Consider the following 25,688-nt stretch of genomic DNA (forward strand, 5'->3'; position numbering starts at 1 on the left):
CTAAAAAAAAAAAGCCATGAAAACTGTAATATGAAAAAATACAAGCAGTTCTTATGTGACTAAGAAATGCCAGAGCAAAACCATGTGCATAGAGGCCTCAAGCCATTCAAAATAAAAAGTGATCCGGGTTATTTAATTGATCAGACAACAATGCTTGAAGAAATGCCAAAGGGAGGTTATATCCTGGTTGTAGCAAGTAACCATGAGACCTACTGGAAACCTTGAAAAGGAGGATTTGCTCATCTGTTACCTCTAGGCATAGACTTTAAAAGCGACAGCAGTTAAAGTCTTGGGCTCTGGAGTCTTCAGGTGAAGAAGGAATCTTGTAAGGTAAGGTGGTGTTTATTTCTTATACAAAAAAATGGCCTTAACTCAAGTTGGAAGAAAAGTTTCCTTTAGGAAAAGGTCTGCTTTATTAGTCCTGTTTGGATCTAATTGTATTTTTGGATAAAAAAATACAAATGAACAGCTGAAATAGCTCTATCATAAAATGTTATCAATAAGCAGAAACCAGGCTGGTATCTTAGGTGCAGCCGAGATCCAAGCTTCTATGGCAGAAAACCACTGTACAGAAGGGGACACAGACAGAACAGGACCCCTGAATCTGCTGCATACATCCTTCCATTTCTGCTGCATAGGCATGGCATTTTACAAACCCCCATTACAGATGTGGAATATTGAGAACCTTTTGCAATTTGTTTCATTTTTTCAGTCGGCAAAGCATCGGTTTTCCTTTATATTTTGCTATAAGTTTGTCTTTTTTTTTTCATCATTATTTCAGATTTTTGTTCCTGTTTTACCGTTTTGTAATGTTGCTGAAATACAGATATAAAAAAAGGATATACTGTATATGTGCATGTGAACTATACAAATACCAAAAATGCATTTTTAAATTGACTTCTATGGACTAAAAACAGTACTTATACAGAGCCTGACACTGGAAAGAAGTCCCGTATTTTCATGAACTATCCAGCAATTTCAGAAAAGTAGCCGACCCTATTTAGCATTATGGAGTAACATTAGCAGCATATTAGACAAGAAAAAAAACCACATGAAATATTGATAAAAATTATGTTTGTGTGAAAGCAGCCTTACGTATAAGAGCAATATTAAGCTCACACGAGTTCTGTCAGTGGAAAACTGACATTCCCTCAATTTTGCTTCAGATTTCTTTATTGTTGTATGAGATTCTGTTAAGTTCTTGCATTTTTTCCACATCGATTTTCATGTATCGGTCATCCGCATGAAGAAAAACTGAAGAATAACACCTGTTCAGATGAGCGGTGATTTTCACGCCTCACTTCTGCGTTGCGTGAAAATCGCAGCATGTTCTATATTATCCGTTTTTCACACAACACAGGCCCCAAATAAATGAATGGGGATGCGTAAAAATCGCAAGCAAGTGCGGATGCGGTGCGATTTCCACACATGGTTGCTAGGTGATGATGGGGATGAAAGCAACCCCAGACCCCATTAAAGTGTATATCCTGTATTTTCCCTTATAACATGGTTATAAGGGAAAATAAAAGCATTCTTAATGCAGAATGCTTACTAAACTGTAGATTGAGGTGTTAAAAAATAAAATAAAAATGTACTTACCTGTTCCAATTGATCGCGCAGCCAGCATCCTCTTCTTGGTTCTTTCAGGACCTGCAAAAGGACCTTTGACGTAATCTTCTATCTTCATTCAGCATGACCTGCGCTGACGTCACCGCGCATCACCAAAGGTCCGTTTGCAGGTCCTGAAAGAAGAAGCAAGAAGAGGATGCCGGCTGCGCGATCAATTGGAACAGGTAATAAATTTTATTTATTTTTTTAACACCTCAATCTACAGTTTAGAAAGCATTCTGCATTAAGAATGCTTTTATTTTCCCTTATAACCATGTTGTAAGGGAAAATATTAAAATCTACAGAATACCGATCCCAAGCCCAAACTTCAGTGAAGAGGTTTGGGTCTGGGTACCACAGTCAGGTTTTTTTATCACGCACGTGCAAAACGATAAACTGAACAGTCGGAACACAATAGAAGTCAAAACTGACTGCAATTGCGTACCTACTCGCACCCGCATCCTATCCGGCCCTCACACACGATGCTCGTGTGAAAGAGGCCTTAATGTATGGTTAATTTTTCTTTTCATTGACTTGAATGGGCTAATTGCACATTTGAGAAGAACCTTTTCATTCCCAATTTCCAGTTTGTCATGGCAAGACAATTATTTTGTATGCCGCATAAACAATGTATAATCAAACTAATGAGCATTATACTAGATTTGTGCCGCAAATAAACAGGGCAATTACAGACTGACTGCATACTAAAATTTGTTTCTGGCACCATTAATCTGCCCATGATGGATAGAGAGATATAGATAGATAGAATGTTCCATAAAAAAAAAAAATATATATATCTGAAATTGGATTTAGTAGAAGATGAGATTAAGTAATATCCATTTGGTAATGTTAATAATGGGTATATAATAAAATTTATATCTGTGTTCTATCTATTGTAGGGACGCATTATGACTTCATCCATTATGTGGCTCCCTCTGCTGGTGCTATTGGGTTTGATCTTCCTATACAGACGATACAGATATGGTTTGATCCTGAAGAATCTCACAGACAAATATGTCTTCAGTCACTGGATGTGATTCTGGATTTGGAAATCTGTTGGCAAGACAGCTGGACAAACGTGGAATGAAGGTTCTGGCGGGTTGTCTGACCGAGAAAGGAGCTGAAGACCTAAAGAAGGAGACTTCAAGCAGAGTGCAGACAGTCCCTTTGGATGTTACCAACACTCAGAGTGTTAGTGATGCTGCAAAGTGGGCAACTGCTATTGTTGGCGACAAAGGTTAGATTGTTGAAGCCTACCCTCCCCACACACACACGCGCGCGCACACACACACACACACTACTTTGCAAACTGCTGAGGCAGGTTTTCCTTTCCAAACCTGACTTACAGGATAACGGTCATATTTATTTATTATTTTGCTAAAGTGTAGGGCAAGTGATAGCTAACAATTTTGCAATAGACTTTATTTAGCCAAAACGTTTATTTTTGGTAGAAAACTGCGGCTGAAATGGCCCTTAGCAGCACTCTACAAATGAGCGTTGCTAAGGGCCATCTGTCTCCTATTAGAAAAGGGGAGACGGGCTGTGCTTCTGCCTTCCCATGCTTCCCTGAGAGACAGAAGGCTGGGCACAGGAGTCTTAGGAGTTAAAATTACATTTATATTCCCCCTTTCAGTGCAATCTAATGCTCCGTTACATTCACTGACCTGCGATCCCTGTGATAATAATTCATGAAGCAGCAGCCGACTCACTGCGCACAGTGCTTCTACTTCCGGCGGCTGCTTCATGAATTATTATCACAATAGTTCACAATCTTGCTATGCTCTATATTCCGCCTTCCATAACTAGTCCGGTAGCACGTGCCTGATTATTTCTCCTGAGCAAAATTCTGAACTGGATAGTTTGTGGCGGTATTTATCAGCTCTCAAATGTGCAATGTCCCTTTTTAGTAATGGAGTTCTTGTGGTACAGTAGCAACACTTTAGGCCTGACCAAAGCAGAGACTCTAACTACAGGCCTGATTTAAGTTTCTAAGCGCCAACACTGCAGTGTGATGCGTGCACGATCTTACCGACCCTGGTCTGCTCTTTATCCACTGACATCTCTGAACCGAACAACCAGTCTCTCCAGCAAACACTAGGTCCCACAGGGCGTGCAGCTTGTTCCTTAGCTCTTGTCAGCCTTCCTGGAAACAATTCTTTCTCTGGACAGAATCTGGGACTGGGGCAACAATAAGCTTCACTCAGCTGCATCTGTGGTCACAGAGGAGGTCCTCTCACTTCTGGATGCATTAGCTTTTCTGCTCACACACACAGCTCCTCAGGCTACTGTCACACTCTCGTTTGGTGCGGATCCGTTCAGATAATACAACCGCATGCATCCGTTCAGAATGGATCAGTTTGTATTATCTTTAACATAGCCAAAACCGACCAGTCTTGAAAACCATTGAAAGTCAATGGGGGACGGATCCGTTTTCTATTGTGCCATGTTGTGTCAGTGAAAACGGATATGTCCCCATTGACTTCCATTGTGTGTCAGGACAGATCCGTTTGGCTCAGTTTCATCAGACGGACACCAAAACGCTGCAAGCAGCGTTTTGGTGTCCGCCTCCAAAGTGGAATGGAGGCGAAACGGAGCAAAACTGATGCATTCTGAGTAGGATCCTTATCCATTCAGTATGCATTAAAGTATAACTGTCATGTTTTTTTTGGAGTATTGGATTGTGGTGATTAATATCTCCTTGGTGGCCCTATTTCAACTTTTCACTGTGTATTTAATTACCCCTTAATTCCACATTTTTGTTCCCTGCACTGCCTACTTTTACCTGTGCTTAAAATAGGGTTGCTAGGCATGGTCCGTCTATCTGTTGAAGGACGGAGCACGCAGCATGCAGGCTGCATGCAAGGTCAGATTACTGACAGCCAGGGACTGTAAGTAAATGATTAAAGCCAGGTCCTCCCCAGCAGCTGATAACAGTGCCTGGGCTGTGTGCACTTCCCCCTGTCCCTGCGCCTGGCAGACGCTCCCTCACTCAGCAGAGCTGGAGAATGCAGAGCTGAAGCAGAGCAGAGAAGGGAGATCTGCCATCTGCTCAGTGTATAAATGAAAGCAACATGTGGTAAGAGGACCCCTTTGTGCTGCAGGAGATTAACCCTTTAGGGGGGGAGGGCTCTGGTTACTGACACTTTTGGGGGGCTATTGTTACTGGCTAGTGAGGGCAGGCGGGATTAGCCTCAGGGTGAGGGCAGTGGCGGCCATCTTAGCTGAATAATGAAATTGCAGTTTTATGCAGACTGGTTGCTAAGGGCTGAATCTTATTAAATATGGGGTAAGTCAGTCTAATAGTAACTGATTCTGGAATATCATGTTATTACTAACTACATATATGAAAATTGAAATTGGGGTCTAAATGTGACAGTTAACCTTTAAGGGCAAAACTGATCAGTTTTGGACCGCTTGTGAGATCGCTGAACAGATCTCGCAAATGGAAACCAAAACACCAGTGTGAAAGTAGCCTAAGATGACTTCAGATCCTTCTTCATGCTCTCTAGAACCACACCTCTCATTAATATGGAAATATATATGCAGTAGGTCAGCTGTGCCTAGGAAACAGCAGCATCTTGTGGCCAAACAGCAAAACGTCAGTCTAGATCATTTAACTTCATTGAAACGAACACAATGGAAACAGCACAGTGAAGACTGGTTGTGCAGAGGTTCCCCTTAGATGAGCAGCTTTTCCTCCTGCAAGATGGCGTCCAGGAACTGTTCCTGGTGTCATCAACTAATGTAGGAATGATGACGCCACAGAGAGCCGCTCACCTAGTTCTACTGCTTGCCATTGAGGGTGTCTGTAGTAGGTAGGGACATGGCAATACAGTACAGTGTCAAACATTACATTTCAGCACTAACATTATCAACGGCATCTTGCAGTGAAGCATATATATAATAATTCAACTTTGTAAGCAGTAAGTTGCCAGTTTACCCCTTACAGTATGTACTTTTAATTAAATAGTGTTTCTATACAAACATTTGTTTGGACCATGTAATGCTCAGAGAATAGTAACATCTTGGTTAGCATGCACAGTGGCATGTGTGCAGATGCGGGTGATCGGGGAAGTAACTCTGTAAAGGGGTAGCAACCTAGCTGCTGCAAGGACTGTCAGGGGTAATGGCAAATTGTAGACAAATGGCTGGTTCAGCTGCACATGGCTATGGTAGGGAGCAGCATCTCCAAAGACCCATAGCTGCATAGATGGAAATTAAAAGAATCTTCAGCGATCTTGGGAGTAGTCTGACCCTGGGGGACAAGTGGTGGGCACATGGTCCTTGTGGTGGGGCACTATGCAGATAATACAACAGACTGTGGCTGCAGCAGTCGAATACTCTAAACATTAACCTATTTGAGAGTTTCACGCACTGTCCTGCAGACAATCCAGTTTAACGGACAGGCTCATATACCATCATTGGCCATGTAGAACATATGACAAAATACTCACGATGCCTATCGGTATTCGAAAAGCATTCCATCCTTTTTAATATTCATAATTAGGAGCTTTATAATGTACTTAATGCTCAGTCCTTTCTGATCAGACCTACTTATCCCATGGTAATTATTTGAGACCACTACTTCACTCATGCATGTTGGTGGGACTTACTGAAAGGTTTAAGTAGTCATTATATGGTTGTTACGTATCAATATCAGATTAGTGGGGGTCCCACAGTAATCAGCTGATTTTGGTCAACTGAATTAAGACAGTGTATAGAGTCAGAAGCAGCACGCTTGATTCTTTGCTCTTGGAATTTGTATGTTCTCGCCGTATTTGCGTGGGTTTCCGCCAGGTGCTATGGTTTCCTCCCACACTCCAAAATAGGCAAAGTGGCTTCCTAAGGAATCAACCATAATGTGTGTTGGGCTCGAGCACCTATATGGCAGCCACTTACTTCCGAAGGATTTACCAAACTACACAATGAGTTTACTTGTTCCCCTAATAGTAGCAAGTTTCTCACAGTCAGCTAGTTGGTCCAGGGTCCCGAGGGTTACGTGCTGCTGCTGAGGACGTGCAAGACCTCGCAGATGGGTCCCCCAGTCCCAGTGTCCTATTTCCCTATGCAGTAAGCCGGATTGTGGCTAATGCACACTGGCGCAATATTAATAGTCTTTAGTTCGTGACGCCAATTGCAGCTTGCACAGGTACTGTAGCAGGGCCCTTTTAAGATGTTATAACTCATGTAGCAGGGCCCTTAAAATGTTCGTACAGGGGTCCACTTTCCAAAATGGGGTCACTTCTTGGGGTTTTTCATTTCTGGAGACCTCGGAAAACTTAATGTGACTTGGCACCTAAAATCCATGTCTGCCAATTCAGGCCCATCTGCAAAATTCATATTTTGCCATTTGCCTGCTGTGCACACATACAGCAGACTAGAAGCACATATGGGGTGTTTCCTGAATGGGGAGAAAACGAAGAACACAACCTGGGGTGCATTTTTTTTTTTTTTTTTTTTTCTTTAAACCCTTGTGGGGGGGAAAAAATTTGAGTTTGCTAATTTAATTTTTTATTCCACAAATATGTGCTTTGAAATGCTTTCCAAGTATTTCTGTCTTCTGTGAGACCCTTTCTACCACTTTAAATGTTTGTACAGGGGTGCTCTTTCTGAAATGGGGTAACTTGTTGGGGTTTTTCATTTCTGGGGACCTCAAGAATTTATTTAATCCGACATGGCGCCTAAAATATGTTTGCCAATTCAGGTCAGCAAAATCCATATTTAGCAGTTTGAATCTAGACCCCTGCCATGCGCCCATACATAATTTTTTGAGCACATATGGGGTGTTTTTCCTTTTCAGAGCCAAGCGTTTTCCTAATTCTGTGAATCACCCGATGGGTCAAAGTGCTCACTACACACCTTGAAATATTCCTTGAGGGGTGTAGTTTTCAGAATGGGGTCACTCTTTGGGAGTTTCCACTCAAGGGGTACCTCAGGGTGTGTTTTAATTGCAAGATGGCGCCTGTCAATTATTCCGGTTAAATCTGCCTTCCAGAAGCCATTAAGTGCTCGTTTCCTTCTGACCCCTGTGGTACGCACATATAGCAGTATACAAGCACATATGGGATATTGCTGTAATCAGGAGAAAATGGGCAATAAATTAGGTGGTTCATTTTCTCCAGTTCCCCCTTGTGAAAGTGAAAGATTTGGGCCTAAATCCATGAATTACCTTTGAGGACAAAGTTCTTAATACACACCTTGAAATATTCCTTGAGAGGTGTAGTTTCCAGAATGGGGTCATTTTGGGGGTGTTTCCACTGTAGGGCCACCTTAGGGTGTCTTCATATGCAACATGGCTCCCAATTACCATTCCAGCTAAATCTGCTCTCCAAAAGCCATATGGAGCTCCTTCCACTCTGAAGCATGCTGTGCGCCCATACATCAGTTTTTGAGCACATAAGTTTCTGTAAGCTCCTTATTCAGGGTAATAGATTTTGAGTTTTGTTTATCTGTTAACCCTTGATGTGTTGCAGAAAAAAATTGATTCAAATGAAATCTGCTAAAAAAATGTTAAATTTAGAATTTTCATTCCCATTTTCATTTAATTCTCGTGGGGCACCTAAAGGGTTAACCAAGTTTGTCAAATTAGTTTTGAATACCTTGAGGGGTGTAGTTTCTAAAATGGGGTGATTTTATGGGTGGTTTTAATATGTAAGCCCCAGAAAGTGACTTCATAACTGAACTGGTCCTGAAAAAATAGGCATTTGGAAACGTTATTAAAAATTTTAAGATTTACTTTTAAGGCTTCTAACGTCCCCCAAAAACTAAATGTAATTTTCAAAATGATCCAAACATGAAGTAGACATATGGAGAATGTAAAGTAATAACTATTTTTGGAGTTATTACTATCTATTATAAAAGTAGAGAAATTGAAATTTGCTAATTTTTCTAATTTTTGGGTAAATTTAGTATTTAAAAAAATAAAAATAAAATTTGACTTAATTTTACCACTCTCATGAAGTACAATATGTGATGAGAAAACATTCTCAGAATGGCCTGGATAAATAAGAGTTTTAAAGTTGTTACCACATAAAATGACACATGTCAGATTTGCAAAAAAATGGCAGGGTCCTGAAGGGGTTAAACAACTCAAGTGTTGCTTTAGCAGTGTGTTTGGGGTCATTGTCCTGCTGGAAGGTGAACCTCCGTCCTAGCCTTAAATCACGCACCCAGTTGTACAAGTTTTGCTCAAGAATATCCCTGTATTTAGCACCATCCATCTTTCCCTCACCTCTAACTAGTTTCCCAGTCCCGGCTGCTGAAAAACATCCCCACAGCATGATGCTGCCACCACCATGTTCTACTGGATGGTGTTCTTTGGGTGATGTGATGCGTTCGGTTTGCGCCAGACATAGCGTTTTCTTTGACCAAAAAGTTAAATTTTAGTCTCGTCAGACCAAAGCACCTTCCTCCATACGTTTTGCGAGTCTCCCACATGCCTTTTCGCAAACTCACAATGTGCCTTTTTGTTTTTAGCTGAAAGCAATGGCTTTCTTCTGGCCACTCTGCCATAAAGCCCAACTCTACGGAGTGTGCGGCTTATGTCTCTGCTGTGCTGCCTCTCGGAATAATGCCCTCCTTGCTCGGTCCATGAGTTTTGGTGGGCAGCCGTCTCTTGGCAGGTTTGCTCTTCTGCCATGTTCTTTCAATTTGGTTATGATAGATTTAATGGCGCTCCTGGGGATCATCAAAGATTTGGATTTTTTATTTTTTTATAACCTAAACCTGACTTGTACTTCTCAACAACATTGTCCCTTACTTGTTTGGAGAGTTCCTTGGTCTTCATGGCAGTGTTTGGTTAGTGATGCCTCTTGCTTAGGGGTTGCAGACTCTGGGGCCTTTCAAAAAAGGTGTGTGTGTGTGTGTGTGTGTATATGTAATGACAGATCATGTGACACTTAGATTGCACACAGGTGGACATTATTTCACTAATTATGTGACTTCTGAAGGTAATTGGTTGCACCAGAGCTTTTTATGGGCTTCCTAATAAAGGGGGTGAATACATACGCACATGCCAATTTTCTGTTTTCTATTTCTAAACAATAGTTTTGTTTTATATATTTTTCTCATTTCACTTCACCAACTTAGAGTATTGTGTTCTGATCCATCACATAAAATTCAGATTTACAAAACATTGAACTTAAGGCTGCAATGTAACAAAATGCAAAAAAGGGTGAATACTTTTGAAAGGCACTGTATGTACAGTATGCACTTATGTCCTTACCTTTTTTCTCTCCACAGTATTAGGAGGGAGGGAACATGCTTGATCTCCATATTTGGGCATTTGCTGCCAGGGAGGATTTCAAAGAAGAACCTCAGGATGGCTTCCCTTTCAGCAAGGATGTATGCAGTACCCCAGACTTGGGGTATTTGCAAATTCTATGTTATATTGTTATATTATACATGTATATGTTATGCCCTGTATATTGGCATGGTAGGTATGGTTAGCAGGACAGGGTTAACCACCATGTTCCTCCTCTCTTGGTAGGAATGGGCTGGTCCTGCTGTCTGCCAGGAGGTGTAGTTCTAGAAAGACAGTGTGAAGGAAGGAAGGAAGCACATGCTAGAGTTCCTACTCTAGTCTAGGGGTCTTTATTTAGATCTTCTTTGAGACCAATACTCCAGAGAAATGAACAAAGCCAAGACTATTTCTAGCTTAGAAGCTACAGCGTTCTTAGTCAACAGCTTCATAGACTCTACTGCAGGTGAGGTAATACAGTTTGGACACTCATCTCCTAAAAAGCATCCAGGCCAGATTAACTCCAAGCCTGCATTACACAGTGGGCACCTATATCCAAAAGTACCAGCTTATAGCTTTTAGGTAGAGCTACAAGAGAGACATCAGCAAGATGGCACATTTGAACTGACACTTATCCAGTCACCATATCTCATCATCTGGGGATAGAGACAGCACTGTATACAACTACTGCACTGAGTAGAGCAGGGCTGGCCAACCTGAGGCTCTCCAGCTGTTGCAAAACAGCCTACAACTATCAGCCTACAGCAGGGCATGGTGGGAACTGTAGTTTTACAACATCTGGAGAGCCGCAGGTTGGCCATGCCTGGAGTAGAGTATTTTATACTTTTGCTTCTACATTTACTCCCATACTCTGTACCAGCTCTTTGGAGCTTGCTGCACAGTGACAAAAGAGCACCCCCATTCTTCCCTCAGAACACACCCTGATGTTAGGGATCCTTCCAGGGGGGGATTCTGGTGTCCTTTATTGTTAGGAGTTTGGACAGGAGTGTGCATGATGGTTGAGGAGCCAGTAACCAGGCTTCTGGCAGTAAATAAAGAATTCTCTTTTTACTAAAGGAGCAGTAGTACATTCAATGGTATCAAGGCACAGTTTTGGGCAGTTCATTGTGCAAATCTTCCCCAATAGCAAGGTATGGATAGCAGCAATGATGGAGGTTGTGGTACTCCTGCTTTCTGTCTATCCAGTCTCTCTCTGCAGAAACTAAGGCAGGCAATCAGATTCTTAGGAGATGTTTGTGTAATTCCCATGCTGAGGGGTACAGAATTAAGATACTGCTGGCCAAACCATCTTAAAGTGTGGAAGGGTGTGTTAGTAATACTTCTCACCGCAGTAAGGTCTCTTTCTGCGATAGACTAGTACGATACCTTACTGACAGACTCCAACACTGAGGAGTAAGTACAGGTCTCTTCCTCAGCTAGCAAAGAACAACCCTCTTTCTAAGCAGGGGCGGACTTGGGTCCATTTCATTGCAATCTAAGGGGGTGGAGTCAAGATGATCCCTTATCTATAGCATACTATTAGGTATATAAATACATTAAATGAGAACATTTCACTTAACAATTTAACACTACAACATTTTAGCCTTTTGCAATGACTCTATTTTGGGGTGCACCACACAAATTATACTACAAAAATAATTTTAAACAACTTTTGACATGTCGTTATCAGAAGTTTTGATCAGTGGGGTCCAGGAAAGGAACTTATTCAAAGGAGAAGAAGTATCCAGGTGAAGGCAGTGCCCCTTTTCTGATGGAGTCTGTGAAAGGCTATAAACCATTTATGAATCAATACATCACTCTCCGAGGAGAGCCAAGTAGAGATTAAAGTTCTTAATCATTAAATTATTAGTTTTCCAATCTAAAAAAGCATTCCACAAAAACTAACTTTTGTATACCAGAAAACCAGGTAGAGGCTTCATAATTGCCTCCATGGCCTCATAACTTCACGTAGTAAGTAATAAATCGGGCTACATGCATACTAATTTATTGCATCCAGTAACTGAATCCAGTCTACAGATGACACTAGAGGGCAACGGATTGTCAAACACTCAGATTCATACCAGTTCCCCATACTACCTAAACTAACATGAACTAGCATAATGTCCTCAGCTACGCAAATATTAGTAAGACGATGCTTTTCAACGATATTAAGATGCTTGTTTTCATGAACTCCTATGTATGTACGCTTGTTTTAGATTAGGTAGTAGTTTAGTGGTGGATAAAGGGGTATTCCTACAATCAACATTTATCACCATAAATGTCTGATTGCTGAGGCCCCTCTGCTGGAATGCATGTCCCCATTCCTTTGTCGGTCGCACAACTCCAAAAGGAAGAGATTGAATGCAGTGGTGGTCGAGCACGAGTCCCACTTCATTCAATGTCCATGCAGCTAATGGAGCTAGTATGTTAAATCACGGTACAGTTCAGGTTTGAATGTTTCGGTCAATCCATACTGTTCACCATAGTAAAAAGGATCAATCTGTCACAAAATATGACATTTCAGCTCTCCCGAGTAGGTAGTGCTATTAGGCAGAAGGGGCACTGGCATATTGAGGGGGCTGATGAAACAGCAGATCGGTGACCAGTGGCCTACAGCATTCAGACATGTATCAACTACCTGAGATATATGATAAATGTCAATTATGAGAAATGTCCTTTAACCAAGTTTACACTTAGCAGTCTATGATGGGAGAAAAGCTGCATTGTAAACGCTCGTTTTCCCTGCGGCAATAGCTTATCATGAGTTCTCCAAGAACCGGTTTTACAGTGAATTCAAGGATGTGAAATACGTAGTATAACATACAGCCACTATAACTGTGAATTAATATAGCCTACTTAAACCCCTTAAGGACTGAGCCCATTTTCACCTTAAGGACCAGGCCATTTTTTGCAAATCTGACCAGTGTCACTTTAAGTGGTGATAACTTTAAAAAGCTTTGACTTATCCAGGCCATTCTGAGATTGTTTGTTTGTAAAAATCAGTTTTGAATACATTGAGGGGTGTAGTTTCTTAGATGGGGTCACTTTTATGGAGTTTCTACTCTAGGGGTGCATCAGGGGGGCTTCAAAAGGGACATGGTGTCAATAAAAAAAGGCCATCAAAATCGGCCCTCCAGAAACCATGTCGGTCTCTTCCTTTTGTGCCCTGCCTTTTAGTGATACAGCAGTTTACGACCACAAATGTGGCGTTTCTGTAAACTGTGGTATCAGGGTAATAAATATTAAGTTTTGTTTGGTTGTTAACCCTTGCTTTGTTACCAGAAAAAACGGATTGAAATAGAAAAGTGCCAAAAATAGCTGCTAATGGCACCTTTTTAAATTTTTTTTTTTTTTTTTACTGTGTTAATCTGGGGGGTTAGTTCATGGGGTATTTTTATAGAGGAGATTCTTACGGACGCTGTGATACATAATGTCAAATTTTTGACAATTATTTAGGTTTTAGACTATATTATCCATTTTTTTTTTTTTTTTTTTTTTGTTACCCGATTATCTAATGTGGGGGCTCATTTTTTGCAAGATAAGAGGACTGTTTTATTGGCACGATTTTGGGGGCTCGATGACTTTTTGATCACTTGCTATTGAACATTGTTATGTAAGGTGATCCCCAAAAATTTTTTTTTTACCGTGTTAATCTAGGGGGTTAGGTCACACTTTTTACAATTTTTTTTTTTTTTGGTGTCTCAAGTCTGAGAACCATAGTGTGTTTGTTTTTTTTTTTTTTTTTTTTTATCCGATGTCAGTGGCTAAATTGGGATATAAATTTAGTACTCCATGGAAGTGTGATACTCCCTGAAGCAACCAATAATGCAGAGGCCCGGATGATCAGGACACGTGTCACATGTGAGTAGTGGTGTCCTTCCGTATCCCCCCCCCCTCCTGTGACACACTCTGCACCTTTTTTGGGTCCGTCCCTCCTTTCTAGTATGGGGACCACACCTGGAAAGTGTTGGCCAGGGACGATCCGGGCGCCTCCAGTTCCCGAGGTACTCCGGCCTGCTCTTTCCCGGTCCGAAAAGATCAGGGCCTTGAGAACTGCCTCATAGAACTGAAGGAATGTCCCCACAAAAGAGTTGTACAAGGCAACCAGTACCAAGTAGACCGCAACTTTTTTGTACCTATGCCTGGGTTTTGCGCATGGCATTATATGGCTTGAGGACTTGATCAGAGAGATCAACTCCTTCCATATACCGATTTGTAGTCGATGATACGATCGGGCTTGAGGACCGTTGCCGCGGTACCTCGCACAGAGACAGGGGTGATGCTGTTACCATGAATTGTGGACAGTACAAGGACATCCTTCTTGTCCTTATATCTGACCAGCAACAGGTTTCCAGTGGTAAGGGCACGGTTCTCACCCCTGGGGATAGGTACCTGGAGGGGGTGTGCAGGGAGGCCGCGTTGATTTTTCCGCAAGGTCCCACAAGCGGATGTGGATCTGGCGGCGAGGGACTGGAACAAGGGGATACTAGTATAAAAGTTATCCACGTACAGGTGGTAACCCTTATCTAGCAGTGGGTGCATTAGAGATGTCCAGAACTATTCGCCGGCGAACATCGCTTGTTCGCGTTTCGCCGCGGCGGGCGAACATATGCGATGTCCAGTCTGCCCTCTATATGTCATCATTGAGCAAACTTTGACCCTGTACCTCAGTCAGCAGACACATTCCAGTCAATCAGCAGCAGACCCTCCCTCCCAGACCCTCCCACCTCCTATCAAAAAGCAAGGACAGCATCCTTCTTAGATTCATTCTGAAGCTGCCGAGTTAGGCCCCTTTCACACGGGCGAGTATTCCGTGAGTTGAACGCATTGCACCCGCACTGAATCCCGACCCATTCATTTCTATGGGGCTATTCACATGAGCGGTGATTTTCACGCATCGCTCTAGTTTGTGCGTTTTTCACGTAACGCAGGCTCCATAGAAATGAATGGGGTTGCGTGAAAATCGCAAGCAAGTGCGGATGCGGTGCGATTTTCACGCTCTGTTGCTAGGAGACGATCGGGATGGAGACCCGATCATTATTATTTCCCTTATAATATGATTATAAGGGAAAATAATAGCGTTCTGAATACAGAATGCTTACTAAAATAGGGCTGGAGGGGTTAAAAAAAAAAAGAAAACCTAATTTAACTCGCCTTAATCCACTTGATCGCGCAGCCCGGCATCTCTTCTGCCTGTCTTCTGTGCTATGTGGAGGAACAGGACCTGTGGCGACGTCACTCCGGTCATCACATGATCCATCACATGATCTTTTACCATGGTGATGGATCATGTGATGACCGAAGACAGACAGAAGAGATGCCGGGCTACGCGATCAAGTGGATTAAGGAGAGTTAAATTAATTTTTTTGTGCCATTTTACTATGCATTCTGTATTCAGAATGCTATTATTTTCCCTTATAACCATGTTATAAGGGAAAATAATACAATCTTCAGAACATCAATCCCAAGCCTTCTGTGAAGAAGTTCGGGTTTGGGTACCAAACATGCGCGATTTTTTTTTTTCTCACGCGCGTGCAAAACGCATTACAATGTTTTGCACTCGCGCGGAAAAATTGCGCATGTTCCCGCAACGGCCGTGTGAAAGAGGCCTTAGGCTACTTTCACACTAGCGTTCGGGGCTCCGCTTGTGAGTTCCGTTTGAAGGCTCTCACAAGCGGCCCCGAACGCATCCGTACTGCCCTAATGCATTTTGAGTGGACGCGGATCCGCTCAGAATGCATCAGTCTGGCACAGTTTGGCCTCCGCTCCGCTCAGTAGGCAGACACCCGAACGCTGCTTGTTCTGAACGGATCCCATCGTCTGCATTATAGGAGCGGATCCGTCTGTGCAGACACCAGACGGATCCGCTCTGAACACAAGTGTGAAAGTAGCCTTAGTGAGAGCAGGGAGAGTGAGGCTGCTGCTGATTTAATAGGGAAATCGTTAGCTAGGCCAGTGTTCTGTGTCCACTCCAGTCCTCAAAGACTTATCTGCTGTAAGGACAGCGTCCTGACAGCACCCCAAAAAGCCCTTTTTAGGGCTGGTACATCAGTCTGCTTTATTTTATTTTTTTCTCTGTAATATAATTGCAGTTGCCTGCCAGCGTGTGTCAGGCCCACAGAGTGTACTGTGCCCACCACTCATATCTGGTGTCACAGTACCTTGCACGCATTGTACCACTAATCTAAAAGAAAATGACAGGCAGAGGCAGGCCACCCCACAGGGGCCGTCGTGGTCGTGGTGCTGTGATTTCCTTTGGCCCTAGAATAATGCCCAATGTTCAGAGGCCACATACCCTGAACTCAAAAAGTTCTGAGGACATAGTTGACTGGCTAACACAGGACACCCAATCTTCTACAGCTTCCGCTTGGAACCTTGACGCACCATCCTCCTCCAGCTCAGCTTCGGGCACCTCTCAAGTTACCACTCGCCCGCCTGCCACCAACACTAGCACCACAGCCGCTTCACTTGATCTGTCAGAGGAGTTATTTACACATCAGTTGGAAGAAATGAGTGATGTGCAACCATTATTGCCAGAGGATGTAGATAACAGGGATATGTCTCAGTCAGGCAGCATTACACACATAGACGTACGGTGTGATGATGATGATGTTGTACCCGCTGCTGCTTCCTTTGCTGAGTTGTCAGATACAAGTGAAGCGGTTGATGATGACGATGTGTCCGTGGATGTCACGTGAGTGCCCGCTCGAAGAGAAGAACAGGGGGGAAAGTTCAGATGGGGAGACAGAGAGGAGGAGGAGACGAGTTGGAAGCAGGGCGAAGTCGTCACAAGGAGGTAGTGGCACAGTCAGACAGCATGTATCAGCACCCGGGGTCAGCCAAACAGCGTGCCAATGAACGCATGCTGTTGCCACCACCAGAATGCCGTCATTGCAAAGCTCAGCAGTGTGGCATTTATTTTGTGTGTCTGCCTCTGATAACAGCGATGCCATTTGCAACCTGTGCCAAAAGAAACTGAGTCGTGCCACCTCCTCTACTCCTCCTACTCCATCCTCTTTGCTAACCTCCTCGGCTGAGTCCTCTTCTGCTGCTGCGTCTTGCTCCACATCAACTGCAAGCCCCCCCCAGCTTCCCAGGGGCAATTCCACATCCCGGATACGACAGTGTCACGCCGTCTTGGAGTTGACTTGCCTGAAAGCAGAGAGTCACACCGGACCAGCACTCCTGAACGCACAGGTGGATCAGTGGCTGACTCCGCACCAACTGGAGATCGGCAAAGTGGTGTGTGACAACAGAAGCAATTTGTTGGCGGCATTGAATTTGGGCACGTTGACACATGTGCCGTGCATGGCACATGTGTTGAATCTGATCATACAACGCTTTGTGCATAAGTACCCAGGCTTACAGGACGTCCTCAAGCAGGAATGTTGGAATTCAACACTCCTAATGTTCGACCGCCTGCTCCAACAAGAAAAAGCCGTCAACGAGTATTTGTATGACCGGGGTGCTAGGACAGCCTCTGCAGAGCTGGGTATTTTTTTGCCACGTTACTGGACGCTCATGCGCAATGCCTGTAGGCTCATGCGTCCTTTTGAGGAGGTGACAAACCTAGTCAGTCGCACTGAAGGCACCATCAATGACCTCATCCCATTTGTTTTCTTCCTGGAGCGTGCCCTGCAAAAAGTGCTGGATCAGGCCATAGATGATTGTGAAGAGGAAGAGTTGTGGTCACCATCACCACCAGAAACAGCCTCATCAGCATCGCTTGCTGGACCTGCGGCAACGCTGCAAGATGAGTATGAGGAAGAGGAGTCAGAGGAGGAATGTGGCTTTGAGGAGGAGAAAGACCAACCACAGCAGGCATCCCAGGGTGCTCATTGTCACCTATCTGGTACCTGTGGTGTTGTACGTGGCTGGGGGGGAAGAACAGACCTTCAATGAGATCAGTGAGGACGAGGAACAGGACATGAGTAGCTCGGCATCCAACCTTGTGCAAATGGGGTCTTTCATGCTGTCATGCCTGCTGAGGGACCCTCATATAAAAAGGCTGAAGGAGAACGACCTGTACTGGGTGGCCACACTACTAGACCCCTGGTATAAGCAGAAAGTGGCTGAAATGTTACCGAATTACCGGAAGTCGGAAAGGATGCAGCAGTTCCAAAACAAGTTAAAAAGTATGCTTTACACAGCATATAAGGGTGATGTCACCATCACCTCTCAGGATTGCAGGATGGTGATTGGTGGTGGAAACGCACCTGAATTGACCTGCGGTTTGCTGCGATCGCCGACATGCCCCAGGCGCATCTAGCCAAGGTGCCTGCTCAATGATTTGAGCAGGTACCGGGTCCCGATCACCGCCCGCTGGGCGGCGGGGATCGGCACTATACATGACGTACCGGTACGTCATGTGTCCTTTAGAGGTTAAAGGGGTTATCCCATGAATAATGTAAAAAATGAAAATGAGACATCACATAGTACATGACATTCTTTCTAAGGCCTCTTGCACACAAACGTATTTTCATTCCATTTCTGTTCCGTTTTTTGTTTTTCCAGCCTGTATGAGGAACCATTCATTTTAATAGGGTCCACAAAAAATGGAAGGTACTCATGTGCATTCAGTTTCCACATTTCCATTCCGCCCCAAAAATAGAACATGTCCTATTATTGTCCGCATTACGGACAAGGATAGTACTGTTCTATTAGGGGCTAGCTGTTCCATTTTACAAAATACAGAATGCACACAGATGTCAGTCTGTACTTTTTGCGGAGCGCAAAATACATATGGTCGTGTGCAAGAGGCCTAACCAAACTAGAACCAGCCCTGTACCTCACATGGATCCAGAGCTCCCCATTCATTGTTCTGCTAGATTTATATCAAGCTGACAGCTCAAGGGGAGTGTCTTTTCTGCTGCAGCTCAGGAGGCGTGTCTCAGCTCTCCCTATCACAGCTCAGGAGGCGTGTCTCAGCTCTCCCTATCCCAGCTCAGGAGGCAGTTGAAAGATGAAACGGAGCATGTGCGGCCAGCTCAGTGAGCAGGAAAAAGAAAAAGAAAAAAAACGCTAGTGGCGTTTTTTAGATATATTTTATTGAATAACTCAGGTAGCTATACAACATTTTTAATTGCATTCAATTACAAATGTATTCAGATCCAGGTTTTGGTTTGAAAACTGTAAAATATTTTTTGTGGGACAACCCCTTTAAGACTGCAGGGATCATGAACAAACATAAGATAATACAAGCCTCCAGCGCATCCTTGCAGTGTTAATAAAGACACACAGCACCCTAATTTTTGATGGCGGGGGATCAGTCACAGCTTTACTTTTAAAGGGCATTTGTCAGCAGATTTCTACCTATGAAAATAGCTGGCCAGTTGCTTGTGCGCTTGGCAGCTGAAGGCATCTGTGTTGGTTCTATGTTCATAAGTTATCAGCAATGCACATACATAAGTTTAAATATATGTAAATGAGCCTCTCTCTCCTCTGCACCCTCTAAACTTTGATTGACGGGGCCAGGCACGATCGTGTTTCCACTGCCTAACCCTGTCAATCAAACTGGAGAGGGCGCAGCAGTTGCAGAGAAAGCAGAGCATCTAGGAGTAACGGCAACTCCCCTGTTACTCCTAGAGGCTCATTTCAATATATTGAAACATCATTTTTCTCAGCAATGCGGGCACCAATGAACACAGGACCAACACGGATACCTTCAGCTGCCAAGAGCACATGTAACAGGTCAGCCAGTTTCATAGGCAAAAATCTGACAGGTGACCTTTTACCTGTGGTCTGGAACACCCAATCAGGACAATTGCGGTGGCCAGGTACAGGTGGATAATCTGTATTTGTTGTGATGCCATTTGCAGCGTGCGCAGGGTACTATCCCAGGGCCCTTCCAAGGTGTTATAACGCACGTCCCAAGTCAGGAATGCCAGAGTGGGGTAATGGTCTATAATGTCTCTGTAGTTTTGTGGTAGTTGTGTCACGGTGTCTTCTACCTGGGTATGGCCGGACTCCTGGCTCCTGGCTCACTTGCAATAAATTTGAGTGTGGTGATAGGAGTAATAGAGGAACTTTGCAGAATAAATGATGTCCAGACCTTTAGATGAAGTTCAAACGTTGCTTTACTTGAAATAATTTGCATCCAAACAGTATACAGCTTTGGTCTCTTGGACCCAGCAGGTGTTGGCAATGATTGGCAGGAATGAGTACTTCTGCTTTAAATGCTGGAGCTTTCAGGATAAACATCTGCTTGGTAGCTCTGTAACTGTTGCAGGATTAGCTTCTGCACTTATTTGAAGCTCTGACAGACGTTCTTCAGAACCTCCTGCTTGAGGTTCTTTTGTTTTGCTTTCATTTTGTCATCTCGTTTCCCTCTCTCAGCTGTCATCTAGTTGCACTGATTGCATCCCTTTAAATCCCCTCCCATACTGCATCACTTTGCGGTTTATACAACTTCCTGGAGTGTGTGCATGCTGGATGCTACAACTTATGCTTCTACAGATAAGTCTGTTCATTTATTTGTGTTTTCCTGTTTGCTTGATCCTAGGTGACCCTGACTCCCTCCGTATTAAGTGTAGGGAGCCGGTGGTCGTGTCCCCTCACTATTATAGGGTGTTCAGGTGTCATACAGTCGAGGCACGAGGGCATGCAATTTTCTATCATAGAGATCTTTGCATGGGCTGAGAAGACAGGGAGAGTTTCAGGGCTTAAATAGGGGCCACCCTTTTTGTTCCTTAGTTTCGGATCAAGCCAGTCGGATCCTTATTTGTAACTTCTTGTTTTCGGTTACACCATCCGTGACATTATAAACCGATAAAACCGTCTCAAGCATGGATCCGGTTTCACTTTTGACTGAACACATGCAGGGTCTTTCATTGGAGGTAGCAGATCTCCGTAAAATTGTATCTCAGTTTCAGGTGACCGGTTCAGCTTGCGTTCATAGAGTTTGTTCTGAGCCTAAGATCTCGCTCCCGGATACGTTCTCCGGGGGTAGTGAGAATTTTGTAGCAGAGGCTCCTGATCTTTGTCCTCCTGGGAGGTTGTTTGTGCCTCTCGCTTTAAGACACAAGGTTTTTTAAGGAGCACCATGATACTGTCCTTGTTGGGCACCCGGGGGGTAGAGCCACAGTGGATCTCATCGCTCGGAGATTCTGGTGGCCAGCGCTTCGTAAGTCGGTTGAGGGTTTTGTGGCAGCCTGCGAGACCTGCGCTCGTGCCAAAGTCCCTCATTCACGGCCATCAGGTCCTCTTCTTCCGTTACCCATTCCTTCCCGTCCCTGGACACATCTGTCCATTGTCTACATTACGGACCTGCCTCGTTCCTCGGGGAAGACTGTGATTCTGGTGGTGGTGGACAGTTTTAGCAAAATGGTGCATTTCATTCCTTTTCCTGGCTTGCCCAATGCTAAGACGCTGGCGCAGGCATTTATTGCTCACATTGTCAAATTGCATGGTATTCCTTCAGACATAGTCTCTGATAGGGGCACGCAGTTTGTTTCCAGATTCTGGAAGGACTTTCTGTTCTCGCTTGGGGGTTCGGTTGTCATTCTCTTCTGCTTTCCACCCGCAGTCGAATGGCCAGACAGAGCGCGTCAATCAGAATCTGGAGACATATCTGCGCTGTTTTGTGGCGGAGAATCAGGAGGATTGGTGTTCTTTTTTGTCCCTTGCTGAGTTTGCTTTAAATAAGCATCGTCAGGAGTCCTCTGATAAGTCACCATTTTTTTGGTGTATATGGGTTTCATCCGCAGTTTGGGACATTCTCTGGAGAGGGGTCTTCTGGTTTACCTGATGAGGAGAGATTCTCCTCGTCTTTGTCATCTATTTGGCAAAAGATTCAGGATAATCTAAAGAGCATGAGTGAGAGATATAAGCGTGTGGCGGATAAGAGACGTGTGCCTGGTCTGGACCTGAATGTTTGTGATCTGGTGTGGTTGTCTACTAAGAATATCAAATTGAAGGTTCCCTCCTGGAAGTTGGGTCCTAAGTTTATTGGGCCTTGCAAAATCTTGTCAGTCATCAATCCTGTTGCCTACTGTCTTGATCTTCCTCAGATTTGGAAGATCCATAATGTTTTTCATAAGTCCCTATTAAAACCTTATGTCCGACCCATTTATACCCTCCTCTTTGCCGCCTCCTCCGATTGTGGTTGATGGTAATCTTGAATTTCAGGTCTCTAGGATTGTGGATTCTCGTGTTGTCTGCAGTTCTCTCCAGTACCTCGTTCATTGGGAGGGTTATGGTCCTGAGGAGAGGCTGTGGGTCCCAGTGACGGACATTAAGGCCACTCATCTCATCAGGGCTTTCCATAGGTCCCATCCTGAGAAGGTGGGCTCTGAGTTTCAGGAGTCCACTCGTAGAAGGAGGGGTACTGTCACCGCCAGACATCTGAGAAGCTCTGACAGACGTTCTTCAGAACCTCCTGCTTGAGGTTCTTTTGTTTTGCTTTCGTTTTGTCATCTAGTTTCCCTTTCTCAGCTGTCATCTAGTTGCACTAATTGCATCCATTTAAATCCCCTCCCATACTGCATCACTTTGCGGTTTATACAACTTCCTGGAGTGTGTACATGCTGGATGCTACAACTTATGCTTCTACAGATAAGTCTGTTCATTTGTGTTTTCCTGTTTGCTTGATCCTAGGTGACCCTGACTCCCTCCGTATTAAGTGTAGGGAGCCGGTGGTCGTGTCCCCTCACTATTATAGGGTGTTCAGGTGTCATACAGTCGAGGCACGAGGGCATGCAATTTTCTATCCTAGAGATCTTTGCATGGGCTGAGAGGACAGGGAGAGTTTCAGGGCTTAAATAGGGGTCACCCTTTTGTTCCTTAGTTTCAGATCAAGCCAGTTGGATCCTTATTTGTAACTTCTTGTTTTCTGTTACACCATCCGTGACAATGGTCTTCTCCTAGGACTCTGGACTTTTCTTACAGATGGATTCTCAGGGGATGCTTTCTTCCTGGAACTCTGGAGTTAGTCTGTAGATTCTGCTTCTTCATCCAGCAGAGCTAAAGGTGCTCTAGCTGGGGAATATATGGACATGTCTCAGCCTAGACTATGTCCTTGCCGTCTTCCCTAAGAAGGCGTTCTCCTGAACACTATAATACAGCCTTCCCCTAGCAGGGGTGGCTGGTAACTCCCTTAAACTTCCTTCTCCACCCATACTGCAGGATGTGGGTCCAGCCCACCTCTCCACAGAGGGGGAGCTAAGCTGGAATAAACCACTCCAGCTCAGATGCACTAAACAGTAACATGTCCCTGCCAATGAGTTGCTGCCACCTACTGGTAACCAGGCTAATTACATGAACCATTACATTTAACATACTTTTATGCACATTTCTGGAGGACATAACATAAATTACATCAGATGTCATTATAAAAGGCGCTTAGAAGATAGTAGCGGGGTAGAGGCGTGTAGTAACACAACTCTGTGGTGTTACACAATTATCAGGAAGGAGTGTTCCTAGGAATACCCCTTCCCCATAATTGCCTGTGTAAAAGTGCCACTGATCAGCCGATAAACAAGCAAATGCTCGATCTTCTGATGAAAGTGTGGCTGATGCAGTCATCTAAATCTTTTCTGGGCAGGAGATTGTAATGAGTAAACGGGGATCTGCTGCCCAGAAACATGATGGGGCCAGGTGACCAATCGCTCCTCTCCATACAGGAGAAATTATTGCCTCATGTAAATGCAGCTCTCACCTCCTCTGGAGAGCAGGTAATTATTAGGAATGATAATTGCCTTCTGTGTCAGCCTTGTGATTTGTCTTTTAGTAAGTGGTTAGCGTGTCAATCTCCCACTCTCTAAGTGTTCGATCTAATATGATTAACTATCTATCTATAACTCTCATAAGTAATGTTATCTGATAAATATACTACCGAAAGCATTTGTCAAAAAAAATTAAATTTCATCTGAAGCAAAAAATTCCAATTGTCAAAGGACAGGAAATAGTCTTATACTTAGAGACTATGCACTGCTAAAATCCTATTTTCTTATCTGCAGGAATCTGGGGCTTGGTAAACAATGCTGGAATTAGTATACCAAGTAATGCTACTGAATGGATGACAAAAGAAGATTTCTTCAAAATCATAAATGTTAACCTCCTGGGGGTTGTTGATATGACCATCCATTTCTTACCCTTGATTCGGAAAGCTAGAGGACGAGTGGTCAACGTAGCCAGTATAGCAGGAAGACTGACTGTGTGTCCCGGAGGATACTGCTTGTCCAAGTATGGAGTGGAATCTTTTTCAGACTCTCTAAGGTTAGTACTATTATTGCTTGGGCCTTGAAATTATTTGGCTTTGTGATTTTTCTTTTTCCTTTACTTCATAAACCTGTAGAGCATACATGAAACATTGTACTATATCCTCTTATAGGAAAATGGCATATTCATTATTTTTCAGCAGACTCTACTTCCCCTTACCCCTCGTGTAGGCCTGGGAGTCATAGACCAAAATGGTGGCATTTGCTGTCAGAATTCCAGCAGTGGCCGTGTGGTGTCTACCTTCCATTATTTTCAATGGGAGGCAATGATGCAGCTTCCAGGCTGGTGGTTTAAAGCCATGACCACGGCAAGAAGGAACATGTCCCTTCTCGATGCTGTGTTTTGACAGCCACCACTTGAAACCTCAGTTCGGCCCATAATTTAACTCCATTCAATGGAGAGAAGATGGAAGGCAGTCCGCGGCATAGAAAGTGAACAACCGTGGCACAAACTGCAGCAGATTTTCAAAATCTGCTGTGTGAATGTACTGTTAGGGTAAGCGTACCGTGTTTCTGCAATCTGCTCCTTACATGTAACAAGTAAATGAAACCCTGCTGTGTGTACGTCAACTCTGCAACCATCAGGATACAAATTTAAAGGTTCCATATTCATGAAGGATAGGTACCCTATACTTGCAAACTTCTGTAAATAGTTTGCTTCTATCAAAGCTACTGCTATTGAAACAGTTCTGTTGATGGAGATCTCCATATTGTCTTTAGCAGTAATCCCTGACTGACTCCCTATAGAAACGCCAGAAATTGCTGATATTCTTTCTGTTCAGTCTTTATTTCTCACAGAGGTGTATGGAATAAAAAAAATATAAAAACAATGCCAGCAAATGCTTTTTTGCAAGGCCTAGCAAAACTTGACTTTTGAACCGTGTCTTCTTCCAGAAAAAAGGCTTTTTCAGTGCTCTTTGGTCAATAAAAAGTCTTATATGGACCACCACTTCACTTTAGATAGAATCCAAACATATGAAATATAAAACCTTGTATATGCCTTTCAACCATCCTGATCTGGCAGGACAATCCTTCGTACCTGCTGGGGAGTGCAGGATGTGCTGTGATCAAGTATGATCATGGCATCTAAAAAGTGAAAAACCCGTAAGCGTTCACTTCCTGGTTAATACCGGCATCCCAGTGCTGCCTATGGGGATGCCAACAATTCACTCTAATAGGCTGGGTCTCTATGAAGTGACCCAGAGTATTAGAACGGCAATTTTTATGTTGGCCAACAGGTGGCAGGCCAACATAAGAAATCAGCAATTCACATATTGCTATGCTGCTGTTGCATACAGAAGCATCTATGGTAATATTGAATAAAAAAGAAATTTGTGAATGCGGTAGCCTCCCAGACTGGCTACAAAAACATAGTAAAAAATAATATATATGTGTGTTGTTAGTGCAGCAGCACAGTCAGACGTTGTGCACTGGGTGCAATATTCCTCAAAGAGGCTGGCTTCTCCTCCAACACATATATTCACCGAATGAAGAGGCAGCACTTCCAATTATTGGTGATAGGGTGACGACCCCAAACTTTATTCCCAGCAACGTTTCGACCTTCTCACTGAGGCCTTTGTCAAGCTACAACAGTGCTAAAATGTGGGATCTATATACCCACAATT

At 43.7% G+C, this 25,688-nt stretch overlaps 1 pseudogene; it reads left to right on the plus strand.

Moving 5' to 3' along the window:
- Positions 1-2,507: 2,507 nt before the first annotated feature.
- The window catches only part of LOC122931529, a 63,170-nt pseudogene continuing 39,989 nt past the window's right edge, over positions 2,508-25,688 (plus strand).

Source organism: Bufo gargarizans, chromosome 3 (genome assembly GCF_014858855.1).
Source record: "Bufo gargarizans isolate SCDJY-AF-19 chromosome 3, ASM1485885v1, whole genome shotgun sequence".
NCBI classification, from domain to species: domain Eukaryota; kingdom Metazoa; phylum Chordata; class Amphibia; order Anura; family Bufonidae; genus Bufo; species Bufo gargarizans.